This window comes from Triturus cristatus, chromosome 6 (genome assembly GCF_964204655.1).
Source record: "Triturus cristatus chromosome 6, aTriCri1.1, whole genome shotgun sequence".
Taxonomy (NCBI): Eukaryota; Metazoa; Chordata; class Amphibia; order Caudata; family Salamandridae; genus Triturus; species Triturus cristatus.
This window is the reverse complement of record NC_140589.1, coordinates 1,604,499,633-1,604,513,913: the sequence shown is the minus strand read 5'-3', so window position 1 is coordinate 1,604,513,913 and position 14,281 is coordinate 1,604,499,633. Positions and strand designations below refer to the sequence as shown.

Below are 14,281 nucleotides of genomic sequence, written 5' to 3'. Positions count from 1 at the left end.
CTATCAGGTGTCAGCTCAGGAGTGGTGAGAGTAAGCTGGTTATTTAGTTTAATGGAGTCTAGTCTGCCCCAGTCATAATATGATGTACTTCTGGTAGGGTGAGCGACTAAGTTAGGGGTTTTTCTGACATTAATAGTAAATAGTATAACCTTATGGTCCGACCAAGGGACCGGTAGGATGTCTGAAAGTTTATGTCTGGATTAGAGGTGAAAATCCCGTCGAGAGTATGCCCTGCTGTATGGGTCCTTTGATTAACAATCTGAACCATAGCTAAGTTAGCCATCGCCTCACGCAGTATAGCTGTACCTGAATCCGCACTTTTCTCCAGATGTAGGTTAAAGTCTCCCAAAATGGAGAAATCAGAGCCTTTCACACTAGATTCCAGGAATGGGCTGAGTAGTTGTGTCAGAGGTGTTCTCGCCTTAGGTGGCCTATAAATCAGACGGCCCTTAAATGTGTAGCTTGTAGTGATATTAATCTGGAAGAAAAGAGTTTCGCAGTCAGAATTACTGCCCTGGTCTGAGCCCATGGTCCTTAGTTCCTTCCTAGAGATAATGGCTAGGCCACCACCCCGTTTCCCCTTCCTGTCTGACCTCGTGATAGAGTATCCCTCTGGGATTGCTAGTGATAAGTCTGTATCTGAGGTGTCATCAGCCCAAGTCTCGGTGATGAAAATAAGGTCTAGTTTTTGAATTTCTATTAGAGTGGCCGTTTCTGTGTTGTGTTTGACTAAGGAACGTGCGTTGATTAACCCGGCATTAAACGTTTGATAAGTTTGATTAATGGGGCGGTTATAGAGCGGTGTTGCTCTTCTACTGTGTGAATAATCGAAGGTGAGTAAACATCTAGGGCATTGCTTGGTTTCTTTTATTGCAGCTAAAGTGTGACAGCGGGGTTTGGGTCTGAGCCGAAACAATTCCCCACTAGTGTAACTTATGCTCCTGGGGACTGATGGTATTTAAGTATATGTGGTGGCCCTAGGCTCGGTCGAGGCGCGGACGGGCGCAGACTGGTTTGCCTTTAGCGCGCCTTTGGCGCGCTGGCGGCGCGCGTCCACTGCGCGCTCGGGGGGCCATTGAGTTGAAATAGACAAGGGGCGTTGAGCAACTAGACCGCTCAGCGCCGGAAATGCCTCCAGCCCGGAAGTGTGTCCGCTCTCGCCTCCTCTGCACCCTCCGTTCAACCGGCACTTGCCGTGACGGACCGGGGTGCCTGGGGCGGAAACTAACACCGGGGAAGGAACAGGCAATGTGCAAAATAACGCAATACAGGTAGGAGATAGCACTGTTAAAAATCTTTTTTAAAAAAGTTTGTAATAGCAGCTGAAATACTATGTCCGATTAATGAAGAGCCACCGCACTTCTACGAGTAGCCAAGCCGCGTAGTCTGTGTCGTCAGGTGCTTCTGAGCTTGCACTACAAAGCAGCTTATTCAGAGCTCAGGCATTCATGGCATGCATTCGCTCCTGGGTTTAGTCATGCAACAACACTTGGCATCTCATTTCACCTCACTTCTGTGTCACTGGAGGTCATCTGATCCAAAACATTTAGTGAACCTTGCTCTTACCCTAACTCCTCCTGACTGACGCGCCTAGATGACACTTGTCCTTCCATCCCCTCCAGCAGGCACACCGTGCACTCAGCACCAGGATGCAGAGTGTGATACTGTCTCCAGCCCTCTGCCAGAGGGCACAGTAGATCACTGGGGTGCAGGGCTCCTGCCAGACCCCAGCGATTGCTGCTTTGAGAACAGTGGGACCAAGATGCTACTCTGCCCTAACAGCTCAGGCAGTGATTTACAAGGATGGCATCAGCGTTGCAACAGCTTCCAAACCACCTCTGAGAAGCAGACACATGCTGCAGAGTCCAAGTCTTTGGCTCTTTTGTCTGTTCTCGCAGTCAGCTGGAAGGTCAAGCTGCTATTGAATGGGACCAGGCCTGGTAAAGGGGCCTGGCAGGAAAGATGCACCTGTCACAGCACAAGCACCTCCTTCATTAGAAGAGCCCGGTGAAGTAATTCGGCTGCGCCTTATTTGAGCACCGGTGTTCCACACGCATGCATACTTCAATCAAGTGCAGGTTAGACACCAAGCTTTGGCCAGGTGCAATCCTTGTACAATCCTAGAAAAGGGAACCCCCTCTAATAGTTGAATTAGGTCAGGGAGAAAAGGGGGACAAGCACACCAAACATTAGATCAAAAAGCCTCCCACTTGACCGCTATTTCTTTGATTTTTTGGGGGCTAAATCTTCTCCAATGGATTGTCAATATATACTCTGAGACTTGATATATATAACATCCATCATTTAATCAAAAACATTTTTTCTAATAATTTTTTTGAGGCTTATACTTATTTTCATTTGTAGTATCAAAAACCGTATTAAAAGACATACAAATTATTTAATTGTTTTCTCCATTTTTCTCCCATTTCATAAATGGACAAAACGTCCTGTACCTAGTTACTCATGAGATACAATTCTCTTCATAAGACCCCTATTAATTCACCACACAATCATACTGACCTATCACATCCACATTCAGACTCTACCAAACCATCCATACTGACAACCAACCCAAGAGCACATACACCTCCTGGTCAGAAGGGGACCGAGATGTTTTAGGTCTCCGTGACAGTGTTGTGGGCTGGGTGCACATACAAATGTGTCGACACGCGTTTCGGTGGTATTGGCCTTGTTTTGACCACCTTCCTCGGGGCCTCCCAAAATTATAATTCAATGAGTGGTAGGGGTACAAGTGAGTACAGTACAGCGTGGAGAAATTTCTAGAGGCACTGCTACTTGCTGGTACGCAGATGTTGACATGCCATCAGGGTCCGATAACAATCTCTCCTTTCACGCGAAGTGCGAATACATCTATATTGTACTTCTGTTGATTAAAACCCTTTGATCCTTTTCACTACGAGGTAAATATTTATCGGATTATTTTCAAGGACCTTCAGCACTGCTCATAAAATGGCATCCATACCTTTTTATGTCTTTTTCTGTGGGACACTGATTGTAAGCAGACAGATTTTGACAATTTGTTACTGCACGTGGGGGCTCTCACAAGAGTATCCTAAGGCTCTAGTCTTCACTAATTCGTTTATAGCGGCAATTTCCTCAATCAGACCCCCGACGTTCGATGCAAACAGTACTCCGTACATCTAATCCTTGCACAAGCCAGAGTTGAGTGCACAGCCCTTAATGGTGTTAATTTTGTAAGCGCTGTCGCATTTGTATCTCCTCGGTCACAGTGGACTGGTGCTGCTACCTCCAAACCCTTTCTCTTGTCCCACTTCTCCCGCTGCTACTCTCTGGTTTTTGCAGACTGACACTACCATCTACAAACTCTCCCCCCCCCCCCCCCCCCCCCACCTCCAGACGTGTCCCCTCTGGGTCGCTTAAACTGCACAGTGCCTGTTGATTGGGCTGGCGCATCATGGTCCAGTACAATATGTGACTAGAGAGGCCAGGCTAATGCCTGACCACTTGTTTTTAAGCTGGAGCGGCAGAAACAATGTATCCAACTAGCTAAGACTGCATCCGCCACTGGTCGGCATAGCAAACCGCGAGTTCCCCCGGCCCAGCAAGCAGACAATATGTGAATTGCCTGGGCACACAGAGCCCTGTGGTAGTGCGCAGCAAGCACTACAAGCAGGCAGTTTTTATGACAGCAGAACGCCTCACTGATCCGCACCGTGTGGAGGATTCGTGACTAATACTTTTTAATGTGGTGATGCGGACACCAGCACTAAAATGCATTTAACCCCTGATGTGTGGTACGTGGCAAGACAGGGGTAATCTTCCAATGTGAAAATTTCCAATGCTCCGTATTTGGTCCTGGTACTGTCCTCTAAGGTAAAGATTGAGGACAATCTTTTCCTCAGATTGGCCGGAACGATTAAAGTCTGATAACTGTCAGAGATTTTTTGGATGGCAGCCATCTTGTTAGGTTCCTGCACAGCTAGCAAGGAAACTAGGTACCTCATACCACCTCAGTGTTTGAAAATAAAGGTCGTAGCGAGTGCTTCCCGTTCAGGTAGAAGATTGATGACATTAGGGCACAGGTCTTCAAACTTTGTTGCGTTGAGCCCCACTAACTTTAATATTTTGAAGTCGGGCCCCCCTCCAAAACTTTATGGCAAGGACTGGAGGAGCAGAGCTGAGCACAGGGGTTTGAGCTTGTGAGACCATTTGAGGAGTACTTTTTTCTGTAGCTCATAATCCATAGTAATGTGAGACTTGTAATAGAGTAAATGCTTGAAACAAAAACTGAAATTGATTAAGAAATGTAAATCCTGACTTTCTTTGGATAGTAAATCCCAGCAATACATTTTGTGTCCGGTTGCGAAGCAAGGGGTGCCTTGGATGTTGGGGGCAGTGGAGTGCTGATTATGCTTGATCTGTCAGCGGCCGTCAATACAGTACCCCACTTCGTTCTGCTGGCCCATCTTCAGGTCATTGGAATTAGGAGTAACAGAGCTCTTAATGAGTGACTGTTGCATTACATTAGTAAATCTGGTCCCTACAGCGCTGCGCAGCCTTGCATTATATTTGGATACAATCCAGTGCAAATGGTGATTTGCCTTGGATTGTGTATCACAACACACTTGCATCAGGTTTGTGTTACAAAAGTAACACACACCTGCTACAGTCTTTAAAAATATGGACCTAAATCCCTTTGCTGCAGCCTGTCTTATGCTGTGTGTAATGACATTTTGAAATGACGACTCATTCAGTGCTTTCTGCCAAAGACAGTGACCTTGAAGCATTATAAAAACAAAAGTCACTACTACCCACTGCACCAAGCAGGATTCTATTCTCTGACTCTCTCACACTTTGATTGCCTTTCCCACTGATTAATTCACATTTATCCAAAGTGTGTGCGTTATTTTATATGCAGTTAAATTGAAGTTAAAAAAACACATGAAATCATCTAATGAATATTGTGTAGTGTCGCGGTCTAGTGGACGCGCGCACTACGGAGTGACGCAGAGGCGCGTAGCGGACGTCGGACGCTACCGCGCATGCGCGAAGATAGCGGCGCGAACGAGGGACGCGATCGGAGCGTGTTGCCCGGCGCTCTCTCCGTAGGTACCTTATAAGAATAATAAAAGTTACAATTTACAAGTAGAACGTCTCCAGAGGTTCTGTGGGGGAAAGCACATACAGCCCAGCACCATACAACATTACAGTGGCGACGAGACTGGGACAAGAAGAACCCCAGGTGCAACAGGCGGAAGGTGCCCCCCCTAACCTGCATCATAGAGAAGCCGGCCAGGAGAGACACCACCATACACGGTGAGAGACCGGAGAGACGAAACAGCAGACGCCTACACACCGGGAGAGCGCGGCAGAGGCAGACAGAAGCCGGGGAGTGGCACGTGGGCAACGAGGAGCCAGCCACGTGGTAGAGGATATCGCGGACGAACGGCGGAGCCGCAGAAGAGATCCTGGCGGAGTCAGGGGACGACGGAGCGGCCAGCCCGAACGCAGTCCCAGGTACCCGAAGCAGGGGAGCGGGGACGGACGCACCAGGTAGCCCAAGGAAGCAAGTGGACGCCAAAATGAGTGCACAGTCAGCGACCCTGACGACGCCGATACCTTTCCTACCACGCCCGGGAGAACCCATAATGAAGTGGGAAGACTGGAGGGAGTACTTCAGAAACTACCTGGAAGCGCTAGAAGATGAGAACGAGGAGGCGTTCTCTAGCGCCAGGAGGAAGAGGATACTTCTACACAACCTAGGACCAGAAGGAATACGGGTGTTCCAAAATCTCACACCGATCACCAGACCAGTAGGAGACACAGACGTGTTCACCCACGCCATAGAAGATTTAGACAACCACTACCGACCGGCAGTGTGTACCTCCATCGACCGCTATAACTTCCAGCAGAGGAAGCAAGAAGCGGGAGAATCCGTGGATGACTACGTGGCGGCACTGCGGAAGCTGGCGATGACGTGCAGGTATGGCGGACTGCAGGACGAATTCATCAAGGACCAGATCGTCATGCACACGACAAGCAAGTCAGTACAGGACAAACTATGGGCGAATGGAGATGCAACGCTGAATGAAGTGATCGCCATAGTGAAGAGAGCGGAGCTAACAAAACGCTGTGCAGAAGCAGCCAAAAGAGAACAGGCCCCCAGACTCACAGTCAACAAGGTAGACGACGCGGACCACCAGGCGCGGGGGAAACAAACGACGGGGGAGTACAGAGGAGCGGCCACAGGGAAACCAAGACCCGGACCGACATGGAAACAGGGCAAAGGCGAGGCCATGAAGTGCTACAGGTGCGGCAGCTCGAATCATGCAGCGCACGACAAACGGTGTCCCGCATTCAGAGCCAAGTGCGCGTTCTGCGGCCTAGTCGGCCATTACGAAAAGGTTTGCCGCAGGAAAGGAAGACAGCAGGCGGTAAAGTTCGTGACACAGGACGAGGGGGAAGAAGCAGAAGGCCGTGAAGAATACGAGGAAGTCCTGTGTATTGAAGACCAGGTACTGGGTATAGAGGAGAGAAGATCGCGCAAGCCCCAATGCGACATGATAGTAGGAGGCATACCCATCACCATCGTGGCGGACTCCGGATCGCCCTACACGATCATCCAACGTTCAGTATGGAGCGAGAAGTTCAGACCCACGTGGGGCGCACACCTAGAACCCCCCGACATTCGACCTGTCACCTACACAGGGGACCCAATCCCGATGGTAGGGTTCAAGACAATGAAGTTCCAGTTCAAGGAGAGGAGTGCGATCTGCAAGCTGTACGTCGCGGAGAAAGGACCGTCAGTCCTGGGCTGGATGGACCAAGGAGTGTTGGGAATACAGTTGAACGCAGGAGGGGACACCCAGGTGCTGGCGACATTGGACGGAGAGGAGTCGATGGCAGGAAAATGGCGGAGCGGGCACCCGAAGGTCTTCGGCGGGAAGATAGGGAGGCTAGAGAAGTTCTCCCACAAAATCGTCCTCAAAGACAACGCCCGGCCAGTCGCGCACAAGGTGCGGAACATCCCGATCGCCGTCAGGGAAGCGGTGCAACAGGAGCTCCTCCGCTTGGAAGAAGGGGGAATCATTGAGCCCATTGACAGCGCGGAGTGGTTGGCTCCCTTGGTGGTGGCCATGAAACCGTCAGGCAAAGTGCGCCTCTGTGTGGACCTCAGGGAGTTGAACAAGTGCATAGTGGTGGAGAGGTTCCCCTTGCCACGAATTGAAGAAATGTTGGCCCGCACGAAAGGAGTGAAATGGTTCTCCACCATAGACCTGCAATCGGCGTACCATCAAGTAGCACTACATCCGACGAGCAAAAAGTTGACGTCGTTCATCACGCCGTTCGGCTGCTACCAATTCTGCCGCATGCCCTTCGGTCTCGCCTCGGCAGCGGCGGTGTTCCAGAAGCTGATGGCCCGCCTATTCAAGGACATTGAGGGAGTGCAATACTTTCAGGACGACATCTTAGTGATGGGGACGGAGCTGGAGGACCACGACAGGAAACTGTCGGCAGTACTGAAGATCCTGGAGGAGAAGGGCCTCACAGCAGAATGGGAGAAGTGCCATTTTGGGATGACATCCGTCACCTACCTGGGACACGAGATAGGGGCACAAGGAATAACGCCGAAGAGAGGGAACGTAAAGGCCATCTGCGAAGCACCGCCACCCACATCCAAGGAGGAAGTACGGTCGTTTCTAGGGATGGCAGAGTACTACAGCAAATTCGTCCACCACTTTGCCACGAAAACCCACCACATGAGGCCGCTCACGAGGGACAAGACGGCGTTCAGATGGACGGAGGAGACGCAAGAAGAGTTCGACACTGTGAAACGGGAGATTGGTGGAGCAGTCCCGCTGCAGGGATTCGACCCCCAGGGGCGGTCGATATTGATGGCGGACGCGAGTGAAAAGGGGCTGGGAGCCGTGCTCATGCAGGAAAGACCTGAAGGCGGAACGGAGACGATCAGCTTCGCGTCCCGGACGCTGACAGCATCGGAACAAAAGTTCAGCGTGATAGAGAAAGAGATGCTAGCAGTAGTGTGGGCCATGGCGAAGTACCGTCAGTTCCTGTGGGGGACCCGATTCCAGGTGAAGACAGATCACAAGCCTCTCGTGAAAGTACTGACATCAGATGGCCATGCCAGTGCCACGCCCCGGATAGCGAAAATGACACTGAAACTCCTGGAGTACAGGTACGACGTGGAGTACATCCCGGGCTCCCGGAACAAAATAGCGGACTACCTCAGCAGGGCATCTGCGATGGACAGCGCGTCCAACGACAGGGAAGACGACGACGAGATGGTGGCTCTGACGGACGATCCGGAAAAGGCCATCAGCAGGCAGGACTGGAAAGGCGCATATGAGGCGGATGCCGACATGGAGGAAATCATGGCGTGCATCGTGCGGGGATGGCCGGACAGGAGGAGACAAGGTCCTAAAATAAGGCAGTTTTACGAAGTCCGAGAAGAGCTGTCGGTGGGCAACGATGGAGTATTCGTCTACAGGGGCGACAGGGTGGTGCCGCCGGAGAACATAGTACCTACCCTGCTAGCCATACTTCACGAAGGCCACCTGGGAATAGTGAAGACAAAGGCCAGAACAAAACAAACTTACTGGTGGCCAGGAATGGACACGCATGTTGAGAGGCACGTGAAGGACTGCGCGCAATGCCAAGGGGCAGACAAGACTCTCAAACCGATGAGACCACCCCTAGGGAAATTTACCAACCCCAGCAACCCGTGGGAAGAGGTAGCAGTGGACATCCTGGGACCAATACTGGACGACCAAGGCATCCCCAAATATCTATGTGTACTAGTGGATAAATACTCGAAATGGCCAGAAGTGCACATCAACGAGGTCATGGACACGGACGAGATCCTACGCTTCCTCAAGACGATGTTTCTTCGGGAAGGCATACCCAGGAGCATTATCAGTGACAATGGCCCCCAGTTCATCTCCGACAAGTGGGTCACGTTTGCGAACAGGAATGGCATATTACTCAAACACACCTCGATATACCACCCATCCAGCAATGGACAAGTAGAGAGGTTTAACAGGGTGCTGATGGGCTCCATACAGGCGGCCATCACAAGAGGTAAAGACTGGGAAAAGGAGGTGCTCAGCACGATATGGGCATACCGCATCACCCCCACCGGAACGGGGTACAGTCCCTTCCAGATCTTACGGGGAAGGCAACCCTTTACCAAAGACAATGTGGCATGGCAGGAGAAGACCATCACCAGCAAATGGTCTCCAGCAGTGGTGCAGCACAACCTGCAGAAGGCACAACACATCTACACGGAGCACTACAACCGCCACAAGAAGACAAAAGATACGGCGTTGGAAAAAGGGGAGTGGGTCAGAGTGAAGCTGGCTGTCCTTAAGCGGAAAGGAGAAAGCAAATACTCCCCACCCCTCAGAGTAGAAGAGGTGTATGACAGGGCGGCCCTGCTCAGTGACGGTAACGTGTGGTCACACGAGCGCATGGCCAAATGCAATAAGATCTTACAGTGGCCCCGAGAGTGCACGGAAGGGGAAACCCGGCAGAGGGGGTGATAAGGGACACAGACTCATCCGAAGGAGGCCCCGGAGAGGACTGGGGCGGGGAGCAAGAGAGAGAGAGAGACAACTCAGGGAGAAGACCCGTGGGGGAGACCACGAGAGAAGATGGTGAGGTAAAAGAGAAAGAGAGTCCGGGCACTCCGAAAGGTACAGACGGAGGCCTGGTCACAGAGGGAAGCCGAGAAGGACATTCCACTCCGGTAAGACACACCCGGGGGGGGAAGAGCAGTGGTGAGACCATCCAGGTTCAGAGACTTTGAAATGGACTGACCTCCGGGTCGGGGACTTTGTGTGAGTGGTGTGAAAAGGGGGAGATATGTAGTGTCGCGGTCTAGTGGACGCGCGCACTACGGAGTGACGCAGAGGCGCGTAGCGGACGTCGGACGCTACCGCGCATGCGCGAAGATAGCGGCGCGAACGAGGGACGCGATCGGAGCGTGTTGCCCGGCGCTCTCTCCGTAGGTACCTTATAAGAATAATAAAAGTTACAATTTACAAGTAGAACGTCTCCAGAGGTTCTGTGGGGGAAAGTACATACAGCCCAGCACCATACAACATTACATATTGTGTTCTTAGTGTGGCAGTAATTGACCCTGCCACCACACTGACCTCTGCCCCATGGCACTTGAAATCAGTTCCCTTGCTTTTTTTAATGCTCTTTGGCTGCATGTAAATGAAGATAGCCTGGAAACGGGACAAATAAACAAGTTCGCATTTACAGGCCATCTTCGTTCAGAAGATGTACAACTCTTTACTGAGACATTTGCGCCCCCTGAGAATGCAGCCACTGGCCCCTAGGAGTCCCCCAGGGCCTGCATTCTCAGGGGGGCGCAGTCCTAGTTTGAAGACCTCTGCAGTAGGGGGTTGCATCGGTGATGTTTGAGTGGGGATGTTGGGGGGGAGTCTCGGAATTGCAGCAACGGAGACAGAATCAAGTTGCCATCTTTCTCGGGCTCAAGCCACGCCCCTAAGCCCTAAGCTGGCTGTTTTTTTTTTTATTGGAAAGGTTGATATGGCACTGAGCCTTTGTATCAGGAGGAAAACAAATCCATTCTGAGTCTAAACCTTTGAGAGCCTAGCTTTTCTGCACCCATCTTAGAACTTCTTTGAGACACTCAGAAGCAGATTTTTGAGTTGGTCTCTGTTACATGGAGAAATAAGGCTGACACCGAGGCGGCTTCTTCTTGTGAGTCGAGTCGAGTTGATTTATATTTAAATATAAGGTAACGGGCAGCTGCTCCTGAACACCTCCGGCTCAGAGGGCACACCGACCGCCACCGCACTCTCGCATCGGTCGAATGCTCCAGCGCGAAGTAGACTGCCCTCACAGATGACCATTTACAGATACAACCGGCACCCAGTTTGCAACTCTCCCCCCAGAGATAATATAAGGAGGCACGGCCTCTGTAGGTACCCCACGTTAGCATACGTGTTTTACAATAGTATAGATGGGGCTTCTTTGAAAAGCATTACAGGTGTAGCAGGAGACAAAACAACACGGGGCGCTGGATGATGACTATTAGCAAGAGATACCTGTGACTCGATGGCTCGTTATTAGGGAAGGCTATTTCTTGGTGTTTACTATGACAGCAGAAGAGATGAGGGTCAGAGAGCCTGCCAAGCAACGTCTGTCAGCCTTTCCAAGCACTGATCATTTCTACTGGGCTACTGATGACCAGAAATGGCCCTTCCCCATAAAACCACTAAACATTTACAACTCCTATTTGATTGGCGGCGAATGCATCGTGCTTTCCTTAGAACTATCTACTTTAAGCATATTGGAAATCTGTGGGATTAATAACAGCATCTAGGATCCGTTATGTTTTTTTTCTTCTAAAGTTTTATGTTTGTCAGAATATATGTTTTTATGCCATGCTTTTGTATACTAGTTGGTAAAACCAATAATGCGTGAACTTTTGTAAATGTTTTGTAGTGGAGGATTTTAAATATTTGGTAATCGAATCGCAGCGAGTAACGAAACAACCTATCTTGTTTTAACGCTGTATGTCTAACCCTCTAGTACACTCTAGTGTTCATGTATAATATTACACGTGATTCCCAATTTCCAGGACTTAGTTTTACTATCCTGATTTATCCTAGAGAACAATTTTTAGGTCTCGCCTAGCAGCGCGTATGCGCTGCTCTGTGAGACTTATTGTAAGGGCTTCAAAAAGCTCACCACACACACGCTTGTGCGTGTGTGGCCTATTCCTTGCGGTTATCCGCACGGCGCCATATGTTTTGAATTATTGTGACTAGACACGGGCACGATAATTCAAAACATATGGCCTGGTGCTCGCTCTCGCACGCACCACTCGCGGGACGCTGCATTCCTTGAATTCCTTGTTACACCTTCTTGTTCTTTTTTTGCTCGTTTCGGTGTCTGTTTTTGGGAGGGGTCAGCTTGCCTCCATTATAAGCTCGGTTAAAGCTCAGTTTGCACAAAACCCTGCTCCTGGCCCCTTGAACTCTCCGTTCTCTGTGGATCGCTCTGGTAATCGGAGGCTGCCGAGAATGCATTTCCGAAACTTTAACTACAGCTTCGGCTGTTGGGCACTACCTCTTCAGCCACAATGAGAACCGGGTGAACACCAGGCTGCTGTTACTCGACCCTGGTGTGGTTTCGAGTGCAGGCTTTGGTGAAGTATTTTGCACAAGTGCATCCGAAGTTTGGGAAGCAGTTGTACGCCTTCTCATGCTATAAGATTATTAGCATTAACCTGGTAAAATAGTGAGTGAATGCACCGGCCACAGATATGACTTTACCTCCATGTTGATCTGATGGGTGCTCCAGCTTTGGTATTTAAGTTGTTTCTCCTGAGGCCTTTATTTTCAACCATCAGGTCACAGGTTCAACTGTCGGCAGGGCTGCTTCCACTTTTCATCCTTCCGAAGTTATTTCAATTGAGCCCCATTGCCCTGGGAGATTTTAACAGCTTTTATTTACATCGTGTTACAGTTAGTAAGATTGTTGACATGTTTGAGCCCTGGCTGAGTTGACTCGGCGTTTCATCATATGGAAGTTGGTGAAATGAGCACTGTAGCACTTTTTTTACAACACCTTAATACTGAATGGTTTTAGTGTTGCGTAAAAAGGACACAATCCTTTAGGAAAAAAAAGCTGTTTGTTATCAGAGGCAATTGGAGTACTCTGCTGATATTTTCCCCTTTTTTTATGTTAAGTAGGTGGAAGCATGCCTTAAATAGTTGTATGATTTTGGGACTCATTCTGTCTGGGGATGGAGTGGTTTTAGGTCATTTCTGAAGGGGGGGAAAAAGGTTGTTGAGGTATTTTTCCTATGAATGAGGAATGATGGTCCTCGAGATTATGCCATGTTTTTTTAAACTGCACTTACTTTCCCAAAGGTCTGGCCCTGTTGACCTGGGGAAGATCTCTAAAATATAGCAGATAAAGAGAACGCTACTGTTCCAGAAAAATTATTCTATAAAACAACGGCAGGTCATTAGCATGGTGCAAAATTGTAATTGTAATGGTTACTTTTCATTTCTTTACGTTATGCGTTGTAAAAGGCGGTTTCTTCTGGTGTTTAATGGGTTGTGAAATTTTTCTTAGAGGTTATGTAACGTGGTAATGAAGTTTTAATTTGAAGTATGTTATAAGGTGGTAATTCCTCATTCTAAGTCCTCTAGGCAGTGCTGCTATCTACTTCTCTAGTCTCATCAGAAATTCCTCCTTCTTAGTGTTCTAGCCAATGCGGCAGCTGCTTCTCTGGTCCCGTTGGTAATTCCTCATTGCAAGTCCTCGAGGCAGTGCTTCAGCTATGTCTCTATTCATACATCCACTACACTCCAAACCAAAACACACAGGTAAAAGACATTGCCATTTACAACCCCAATAGCTCTAACTCTAAAAAAATGGCGAGACCTAATTCATTGCAAATGCTTGTTCTAAAATGGATTACATTGGCGGTAGGTAATAACAAGAACAACAAGCTTTTGCAATGCAATAGGTCTCGCATTACTAAAAGATTGAGCTATTGCCATTGCAAATAATAATGCAACGCCAATAGCTCAACTTTCAGTAATGCGAGACCTATTGTATTGCAAATGCTTGGTTTTTTACTGTTTTTCTACCACCGACGTGACCCAGTGCCCCCACCCATCTTCGTGCGCAGCCAATGTTAAAAGCACATGGTGTAATAAAAAAAGATCGCCACACAGCTTGCAGCTAGGGTGACCAACTGGCATGGGTGCAAAGTCAGGACAGTGAGTGTAAAAATTCAGGACAAAAATTCAGGACAGAAGGTACGTTTTACAGACACATCAGTGCCATTGTGAGATGTAAAGCAGCACACATAGGATATAGCTAATTGGGACCTGCAGTGCTTGACAAGATTGCAGTCCTCCGAGTGGCCAGCTTTATGTGTTAGATCGCTTCAAGCATTCCATTTATGTTCAGCTGGTGATGACTGGTTTAGGAGCTGGCACAATACTGAGTGATGGATAAGACCCATAGCGGACACGTCTTGTGTGAGGGTAAGAGCATGAAGCAGGAAACCGGAGTTATTAACCAGCCTGCATGAGCTATAATTGGCTGCACACTGCTGAGTGTTATGGTATTATTGTGGGCCAGAACGGTTAGATAGAAGTTGACATTACTATATAATGACCTGGCTAGGGGCCATATATCAGCCCTCTTTATTTCACATGTATATTGGAAATAGTGTACTGCTTGGGCTGTTGAATTTCTGTGAGCTGTAAACTGCAGATTC

General features: G+C 49.1%; 1 protein-coding gene across 1 annotated transcript in view; it reads left to right on the top strand.

Annotated features, from left to right (window-relative positions):
• The window catches only part of MSH2 (mutS homolog 2), a 576,743-nt gene that overhangs the window by 92,097 nt on the left and 470,365 nt on the right, over window positions 1-14,281 (top strand). The gene's annotated exons all lie outside the window — the stretch shown is intronic.